Genomic DNA, 11096 nt, shown 5'->3' with positions numbered 1-11096 from the left:
TAATACCTCAAGCTTAAGAGATCACCCAACAAAACACAGTTCAATCCTGAACTCAAGAAATAGCTACAATGAACTTCCATATTCATAATTAAGGAACGATAAAGCTAAAATATAAGAATTGTAATATATTTATCATAAAACAAGAATTACATATGGTTAATGCAGCATGTCAAACCTGGGAATTTTGAAAACAAATAAAAGGAAAAATGCCAAACACATTGATAATCTCATTCCTAACAATACAAATTCCAATGGGCAATAATAATGATAACACTTTTGAAATATCCTAATGGGTTCTGGAAATTCACAACGAAACAAAAATGGTACAGTACAGATATAAGCCTTCAAATGCCCAGGACCATTTAAAGACTCTAATGCCTAAGAACAAGGGGGTTGTTCAAGTAGGGTTAACATAATTATATATAAACAAGTACGGACTTCGATCCATAAGTGTGACCTGGTTACTCCCAGGAATAGTAGCAGGGCAATGCCACCATTTCCATGTTGAGGAAACCCTCCTCTGTTCCACGATGCGAGATTTCCCTACAAGAAAGTAGAGCTAGGTTAATTTTAGAAAACCATATTGAAATAGATTTCAACTGAAAAACTGAAAATCTAAAAGAAACCATAAGCTTCTTACCAATCAAATATAGCAACCCATAGGCAAGGATGTGGTAAATCTCCTAGGAAAATTTAGAGAATTGATAGACTTTTTGTTCTCAAGATCAGATAACCAAGAAAATAATGGGACTGTAGGTTAGAGTTCGTCAAATCAAACCATGGAAAGAAAAAAAAAACAGTGTAACAACGGGAACCTGAAGCGATGTGTAAAACTATTACCTGTTGTGGAAAGAGGTGGCATGGACCATGAAACCCAATAGGATTGGGTCGTAGAGCACCGATATGCAGAGAGAAAAATTAAGAACTATGCACAAAGGCTGGAGGTCAAACAATTAACCCAACGAACATGGGATAATCTCCTACTTCTGATTCTATCTTTGCATACCCACCGTTGATGTTAACCCTAGTCTGGAGTCCGAAGTAGTCGTACAATAGGTTAGAGACATTGGACCACGTGTCTTCTAGCTGGAGATCATTGGTGGATGTGGTCTTAAAACTTGAGCCCCGCCCACGTCAATAGTGGATAGAACCATTAACAATTGTTATACGATATCGACTGAATGGATGTAAAGGAGGTTTTCGTATTCGGAAATCAAATCACATAGTACCCGTAGGAGGTTGTTAACCCAAAATAATTAATTGATACCTTTAATTATAGTAATGTGAACATTTTATGTTATATTGAATCTGAACCGGGGAAAGATCATTTATGTTATAATCGTTATGTAAGTTATCGGAGAAAGTGCATGAATTTGATCTCGAAGTTAAATGTCTGGGATGTTGTTCAGTATTCCGCCTAAAAACAATTATAGATTTAGTCTTCCATAAAACTCATAATCCAATCATACGAGAAGCTCCACCAACCACTATTGCTAATTCATGCCCAAATCTCAAATGTTCCGACATTCTTTTTCCTCATGACACCATCATGATGATCCATGAACTTCCATCTTTGGAAAACAAAGACCCAAGGCTCACTGAAATGTTGAGTAAAATGCATCCTCCTAGAATGCCTAGATATGGATTGGGATATATTGAATGACTTGACAATCTAATTCTGCAATCCAGATTTGAAAACCATATCCCCAAAGACTGTAAAAAACCTTCTATTCCAGAAATGTATAAGTTCTTCTCATTAATGGGTGGATGTCAAAAATATAAAATTAACCCTAAATGGGTGAACAGAATGTTAAATAGGGATTTATACACTCATCCTCAATCAAACGCATTTGATATGAGCACACCAGGTGCTGAGAAAAGAAATATACCCTTACATTGGAAGCATTATATGGAAGATACATATTCCTGGATTTCTTTCTACAGTTGTAAAGAAATGGAAGAAGGGCAAGAAGTTCACATGGCAATCACAGAGGTATCTTCTGCACAAAACCATTCATGGACCAGCCATGATGACACCAAGATAGACACTACCACCACTTTTCCACCTTTCAAAGGAATATTCTTAGGTGATTCTAGTAATGTAGCAAAAGCTATTCCTTTGGTCCCCACAAATGAAACCACATTGGGCATTGATGAAAGAATACAGAAAGCAAGCGAGCAGATAAATTGGATAAATACTGCTCTTAAAAGGTTAGAAATGAATATGATCAAATCTCAAGACCATAAGGACTCTTTTTATTCCTTACATGTTGTTGTAAAGGATGTAAATAATAATATGAACAATGTAAATTATTATGTTTCTACTTTCAGAGGATTCGTTAGAGAATATTCTGTTCGAAGAGAAAGCATAGAAAAGAAAGTAGATTTTGAATTCAAAAGTACTAACAGTGTTATGGGAGAATTGGCTGAGAAATTTGAAAACCTTTCCATATCACCCAAAGATAATCTTATTCTTTCTTCTATGCTTTTTAGCCACCTTGTAAATATCCAACATGTTGTCAAGCAAGTAGAAAAATTTCCCTATTTATCCCCAAAGGATTTGGAGAAATGAAAGTAATGGTGATCCAATATTAGAAGCATCATGTGTTATTGACCATTGATATCCAAGGAGAAAAGTTCACTTTGAGAATGTTGATTGGTTCAGACGTGGATATCAATGTTATTAACAAAAATATTGTCCAAACTAAATACTGAAAGGGGGATCCTCGACAGGTAACTGGAATTGGAACTCATAATTTCAGGTATGAAGTTCTTATTTCCACCATCTATTTCAAAAAATAATGTATGAAGTTAAAATTTACAGTAGGAGAAATTCCCATAGACTGCATGTTGGCAAATGTGTTTCTAGCGGCAATTGAACCCCATGGGTTAGACAAATTTCCTGATGGCAAAGAAAGATTTTTCATTTCACTACCAAATCATAAAGGATTTCTAGAAACACTGACCCTACCATATATTTCTACTCCCAGAATTTCCACAATGGTACAAACAATGGGGGAATTAGAACTATCAGAGAAAAAGATTGAAGAATTGAAAAACTTTAAATCTTCAATCAGAATCAAACAACTCCAACTTCCCAGAATCATACAAAAAATTGTAGAATTAAGAAAGCACCTGGAAACTAAGTGTTGTATAGAAAACCCAAAGGCTTTTTGCCACAGAAAGAAACACACAGTAGAATTGCCTTCCAAAGATAAATATGAAGGAAAACCTTATAAGAGTAGGGAAATTCCCATGAACAGAGACTATAGGAATGTCTGCAAAAAAAAAAACTCTAGTCTTCTGCAAAAAGGACTCATCAAAGAATCCAACAGTCCATGGAACTATTATGGATTTTATGCAAATAAGCATTCAAAACAGATCAAGGGAGTGCTCAGACTTGTTATAAATTATAAACTTCTAAACTTTGTTTTAGCGGATGATGCCTCTCCTATTCCACATAAAGGAAGCTTAATTGCAAAAATTGCAGGAGCCAAAGTATTCTCAAAATTCAATATGAAGTCTAGTTTTTGGAAAGTTTCTATAAAAGAAGAAGACAGATCCAAAACTTCTTTCAGCATTCTGGTAGGTGACTATGAATGGAATGTAATTACTTTTGGACTAAAGCATGCTCCATCTAAGTTCCATAAGGTAATGGATCAAATTTTTAAGCCCTACTTTGAATGGCTAATTGTGTATATAGATGACACGTTAATTTTCTCAAACACCATATATTGTAGAAGCATGCTCTAGAATTTGCTAATAAGTTTCCAGATATAATCACAGACAAAACACAACTAAAGAGGTTCCTCGGTTGTTTGTATTATTTTAGTAATTTTTATAAAGGGTGTGCAACGGTCCTCAAAATTCTTAACCAAAGATTGAAAAAAGAGCCTTCACCATGGACAGATGATCACACTAAAGCTATCTAGAAAATCAAAAGCAAAGTCCATACATTGCCAATCCTCTATCTAGCAAATGAATATCTCCCCAAAATTGTTGAGAGTGATGCTAGCAACCTTGGATTGGGAGGAATACTCAATCAAGTCAAAGAAGGAACCAAGCAAATTGTATAATTTGGCTTAGGTACATGGAACCTAGTAGAGTAAAACTACTCCACTATTGAAAAAAAGGTAAACGCTGCGTAGAACTGTATAGACAAGTTTGATACACACCTTGTACATAATTAATTTTTCTTAGAACTGATGCTTCAGAAAAAGGTTCTAACTAAAGAAATAAAAAACCCCGAAGAAGCCAAGTTTGCCAGATGGCAAGCACTATTTGCTAACTTTGATTTTGAAGTTAAGCATATAAAAGGAGACCAAAATTGCTTGCCTGACTTCCTAAGAAGATAATATCTGGAACATAATGACCGTTTCATGGTTATAGTAACCAAATGGAATCCAAATACTCAACAAGAAGAAATCTGAAATATTTTAGATGACACTCCTCGGCCAATATACACAAAACAATGGAAACCAACATGGCAACTAAGAAACACCAAGGTCATGGATGCCAACTTGTAGCCCCACACAGACTTACAACATCTAGTGCCCGAAAGATCTAAAATCAAACAAGTGGATTCACGACATGATCTTGCAAAAGATCAATATTAGCAACTAATCTTGTAGAAGAAGCTTCATATGAAATCTTCAAAGATATAACTGTAATTTGGATTGAAGGAAGTGATAGGACAAAGGTCTATCATAAAAATTACACTATAAATATGACATGGGACCCAAACCATTTCTCAAAATACATGTGGCCACAGAAAGATAGAGAAATATTCTTTCCATACCCCATCTACAATATCAAAGGCTACATTAATCTATGGTGGGAGCTTTTATGCTAATATGAGAAAACAAAAATCCACTACAACATTTTAAAATTTGGGCCAAAATTTGTAAATCAACTTTTATGGCGACCAGAATGGTTGAAAACTTGTGGATGTGGTTCGGAGTCAACAAGACTGTTATGGACTACAGATATTTTGAAAATTATACTCAAATAGATTTCTTGACATGTGCTCAAAATTCTCATGATTGTTTCCATTATCCTTATAAAACCATAACAGGTCTAAATTCATTAAAATTATACTTAGAGATTGCAAGACATGTGCTCAGAATTCTCATGATTGTTTCCATTATCCTTGTAAAACCATAGCATGCCTAAATTCATACTCAAATGACTCGATATTGTAGACCTTTATGAGTGGACACTTCCAGTGGATTGTCTTAACAAAGATCAAGCATCAAATTGCGGCAAACTAATGATTGTTAGAAGAATCTACTCAAAGGCTTGGGACACCTATGGAGCATATGATCACCTAGCACTTGGAAGATTCCCTGGTACAAATGCAAATATTCACGGGTTCACGTGGGCTCCTGATATAAAGCATCCAAAGTGTACAATAAAGTCTTGTCTCTCGACACATCCACAATGTACAATAAAGTGTTGTATCTTGACTATGATAGAGACTGGGTTTTTTCTTGAGATTCCTGACAAAAATCCTCCATATTTGTATAAATAATATAGTTTTGTGGGATTTCCTTATATCTGCACTTTGTATAGTTGTCCTGTACTATTTCGAGACTCGGAGCACTTCTCTGACTTTCGGTGTGATTTGATCCACATCTCCGAATCATTGTACAAAATGTGAGTTGTCAAAAAGTTGTCCCCTTCTCATCCTATATAAGGAGAGGAGTAAGGCTCGTTTGGGCATCTAAGTTTAGAGAGAGTTGCATTCGAGTTCGGAGAGAGTTGAGAGTATTTGAGAAATTTCTAGCTTTGTGTGTTTTGTGTCTGAGAACTATCTCCCTGCTCTGCATCGGCAAACACTTTGTTCGATCTGCTTGCATCACAGAGGAAGATCTCTTTAGAGTCAAGTTTGGAAGCCTACACATCAAGGCCTAAAAGCCTTGGTGAGAACCTAAAGTGGTTGAAATCTATAGGTAAAGTCTTCAAATTTTTATATCTTCTTCAAAGACAGTGTCCATGTCCTACATCTGCGAACACTCTGTTCGATCTGCTTGCATCACGGAGCAAGATCTCTTTAGAGACAAGTTTGGAAGCCTACGCATCAAGGCCTAAAAACCTTGGTGAGAACCTAAAGTGGCTGAAATCTATAGGTAGAGTGTTTAAATTTTTATATCTTCTTCGAAGACAGTGTTTGTGTCGGGTCAAGAAGTCTCCAAATCTCATATGCAGAAATTTCTTCTTAACAAATGATATAATTGGTAAATGCCCCTATAGTCAATCTTTGGATTGAAAAAATTGAAGATCTTCAAAATTGTAACGATCTTCTAAAATCAATAGAAAGAAATATTTTTGCATTTGATATACCCATCCATTATTGAATTGAGACTTCTGTGATCCATATCAAATTTTGAAGAATTCTTCGGCGAAAATCACATGGAGAATTTTTTGTCGACGCGTTTCGAACCAACCAGTGTGGTTCATCGTCAGGACAAGTTGAATGAGCAGATCTGGCTATGCACAATAAATAGATAGGGCCTTGAAATAGAAAATCTAGGCTGGTTGACCTCGAAGGGAATCTAGTCCCGCGACCCACTAGCAAGGCCTAACCCCAAGGGCTTCGAGCAGAATGGACCCTGTGACATCTCGAACAATGAGGCACTGATTTTGACCAACTGAGCTAACCCTTGGGGTGTCATAACTCAAGTAATGTTTTTTCTTTATGAGTATTGAGTTGTTTTTGAGTAAAAATCTTCATATTCTGTGAGAGGAGAGGCTCGTCGACTGTCTAGGGACATCTCCTCACTGAGGCAATGAGGCCATTGAAGAGTATTAATACGTGACGACATAGAGGTTCGTGTACGAGTTCGTGTATCACGACAGAAGAAAGGAGTCTTCATATTCTATGAGAGGAGAGGTTTGCCAACTATCTAGGGACGTTCGCTTGCTGAGGCAAGGAGGCCGTTGAAGAGTATTAATATGTGGCGACACAGAGGTTCGTGTACGAGTTCGTGTATCACAACAGAAGAAAGGAAATTTGAATCAGCAAGCTTCAAGAACTTTAAGGAGGAAGCCCCCCATTCTTAGCGGACATATGTTTAATGGCTTAGAGGTGTAACAATAGTGAAAAAAAAAATAAAATTACAAGTGTAATCATACATGTTACAATTTTTTAAAAAAATAAAGGGAGACCAGATTTAAATATTGAAAAAGAATTGGTAAATTTTTCAGATGACAAAACATATTAAATTAATTTGCAATCTCAACCAGTCATTTTAATTCCAATATAAACCACTCCTATAACATAATTATTATTTATAAGCATAAAATCCGTGTAATAATATTTATTTTTTAAAAATGTCATGAAATTTATTATAATTTAATAAAAATAATTATTATTAATTGATACTAATAAACGTAAGTGGACTTCATTATAGTTATTAAAAAAATACACCATACCTCTATATATATAGATAAAAATGTGATTACAGATAAAAATGAATAACATTAGCGTCATCCTATAATTTATGTAAAGACTAATATATATTTAAAAACAAAGCGAGACGTTGTTCGAGATGAGATTATATATATAAACCACATAGGCAAGCTACATTATATTTAACTTCTGTTCTTCGCACGATGGAGTGAGTATTTCGGAAGAGTCCTTTGAAAGGGAAGCATGTTTAACCACGGGACTTCCATTTTTTCAAAAAAGACATTTCAAAAAAGACATTTCAAAGAAAACCAAATAATGGTAATAATAATTAAAGAAAACCAAATAATGGTAATAATAATTATTATTATTAGTATTGGTGATGATTGATGCTATGTGATTCGTTTTCCACATTTCACTAGTTTCAATCCCACTTCTTCACCCCTGTGAGCATCACCCGATGCAATGAGTGCTAAGTGAACTATTCAAAAATCATGAGAAATTAGTCAGTTACGACTACCTCTCATGGAAATGGTCATACGTTTGAATGACTTACTTAACGCAGTTGAATCCCAAAAATGATATCTAATATAATGCACTGCGTAAATCCCCCATACTTAAGCTTTATTATTATTATTGGTGGTGGTTAGTTTTATGAAAATAAGATGTATATATTTTATATTTTTAATAAAACCAAAAAAATACATTTATTTAATCATTATTATTTATTTTTATATTTCAAAATTTATTTTGGGCCATATATGTTAACACTAATCATTTCATTTCATGTCTTTGAAATGTTTTTCTTTCTCTCACATATATATAAAAGTATTAATAATAATAAATTTATTTCAAAAATATATATTTAATTTTTTTATTTATATTAAACATAATTTTTTTACATTAATTATATATAATCATTATAAATAAAAAAAATTAAAATATTTTTTGTAATTTAATATAATGGAAATGTATGCTTTCTCATGTTTTGATATAAAATTAATAGTTATATGTATTAGTGTTTATATATTTTGGGTTTATAACATTAGTCTTTTGGGTTTAATATTATTTACTTGGTATATCCAACCATGCTCAACCATGGTTGAATGTCACATTGTGATAATGATTATCCCAATATGAAAATCAACTATGGTCAACCATGGTCGAATGTTGCATTGTGATAAAGATTATCTCAATATGAAAATAAAAAATGGCAAACCATTGTCCAACGTCGCATTGAAGCGTCGCATTGAAGATTGTCTCGATATGAAAATTAAGCATTCTCAAGCATGGTCAAGCATGGTTGAACAACATAATGTGATGAATATTGTCTTAATATGAGAATCAACCATGCTCAACGATGGTCCAATGTCCCATTCTAGCAAATATTCTGTCGATCTAAAAATCAACCATGGTCAACCATCGTCCAACATCACACTGTGACAAGGATTGTCTCAATATGGAAATCAACCATGTTCAACAATGTTTATTTTAGTGTTTATAATATTTATCTTAGGGGTTATACTTTGGGTTTAAATATTAGTCCTTCGGTTTCAATATTATTCAACCATGGTCAACAATGCTTTATAAAATTTATAAAATCATCTGTGGTTAGCTATGGTCGAACCATTGTCCAATATCACATTGTGACAAGGATTGCCTCAATATGAAAATAAACCATGGTCAACAATGTTTATTTTAGTTTTTATAATATTTATCTTAGGGGTTATATACCTTGGGTTTATAATATTAGTCCTTTGGGTTCAATATTATTCAACCATGGTCAACGATGTTTTATAAAATTTATAAAATCATTTGTGGTCAGCTATGGTCCAACATCCCATTGGGACAAAGATTGGCTCAATATGAAAATCAATCATTGTCCTAACCATGGTCCAATGTTGCATTACAACAAAGACTGACTCAATATGATAATCATCATCAACTATGCTAAACCATTGTCAATCATGGTTACCATCTTTCATAAAATCAAACATGGTCATCCATGGTTAGCAACATCACATTCTCACAAAGATTGTGTTGATCTAAAAATCAATCATGGTTAAGCATGATCACCCATGGTACAATGTCGCATTGTGACAAGGATTCTCTCAATACGAAAATAAACCACGATCAACCATGATTATTTTAGTGTTCTCACAGAGATTGTGTTGATCTGAAAATCAACTATGGTTAAGCATGATAATCCATGGTCCAATGTCGCATTGTGACAAGGATTGTCTCAATATGAAAAACGATCAACCAAGTGTATTTTAGTGTTTATAATATCTATCTTAGGGTTTATATACGTTGGGTTTGTAACATGATAATCATCATCAACCATGCTAAACCATCGTCAACCATGGTTAACCATCTTTCATAAAATCAAACATGATCATCCATAGTCAATCATGGTTAGCAATGGTTGAACATCACATTCTCACAAAGATTGTGTTGATCTGAAAATCAACCATTGTTAAGCATGATCACCAAGTTAAGCATGATCACCCATGGTCCAATGTCTCATTGTGACAAGGATTGCCTAGTTTATAATATTTATATTAGGGTTTATAATATTAGTCCGTTGAGTTTAATATTATTCCTGTAGGTTCATAATCCCTTAAGTTTTTAGTATTGTCCGTTGAGTTTAATATTATTCCTGTGGGTTCATAATCCATTAAGTTTTTAGTATTAACCCCTTAGGTTCATGATATCAATCATGGTCAAACAAGGTCATTCATAGCCAACCATGGTTGAATGTCACTTTGTGACAACGATTATCTCAATATGAAAATGAACTATGGTCAACAATGATCCAATGTCACACTGTGGCAAGGATTGTCTCAATATGAAAATCAACCATGGTCAACCATCTTTATTTTAGTGTTTATAATATTTATCTTAGAGTTTATATACGTTGGGTTTATAATATTAATTTGTTGAGTTTAATATTATTCCCGTGGGGGTTTATATACGTTGGGTTTATCATATTAATCCATTGAGCTTAATATTATTCCCATGGGGGTTTATATATATTGGGTTTATAATATTAGTCCATTGAGTTTAATAATATTCATGTGGGTTCATAATCCCTTAAGTTTTTAGTATTAACCCCTTAGGTTCATGATATCAGTCATGGTCGAACAAGTTCATTCATAGCCAACCATGGTTGAATGTCACTTTGTGACAACGATTATCTCAATATGAAAATGAACTATGGTCAACAATGATCCAATGTCACATTGTGGCAAGGATTGTCTCAATGTGAAAATCAACCATGGTCAACCATGTTTATTTTAGTGTTTAAAATATTTATCTTAGGGTTTACATATGTTGGGTTTATAATATTAATCCATTGAGTTTGATATTATTCCCGTGGGGGTTTATATACGTTGGGTTTATCATATTAATCCCTTGAGTTTAATATTATTCCCGTGGGGGAGGGGGGGTTTATATACATTGGATTTATAATATTAGTCTGTTGAGTTTAATATTATTCCCGTCGGTTCATAATCCCTTAAGTTTTTAGTATTAACCCCTTAGGTTCATGATATCAATCATGGTTGAACAAGGTCATTCATAGCCAACCATGGTTGAATGTCACTTTGTGACAATGATTATCTCAATATAAAAATGAACTATGGTCAACAATGATCCAACGTCAGGTTGTGGCAAGGATTGTCTCAAT

This window comes from Pinus tabuliformis, chromosome X (assembly GCF_031772625.1).
Source record: "Pinus tabuliformis cultivar Carrire ecotype Pingquan chromosome X, CPIR1, whole genome shotgun sequence".
Taxonomy (NCBI): domain Eukaryota; kingdom Viridiplantae; phylum Streptophyta; class Pinopsida; order Pinales; family Pinaceae; genus Pinus; species Pinus tabuliformis.
Note: the sequence above shows the minus strand (reverse complement) of the source record.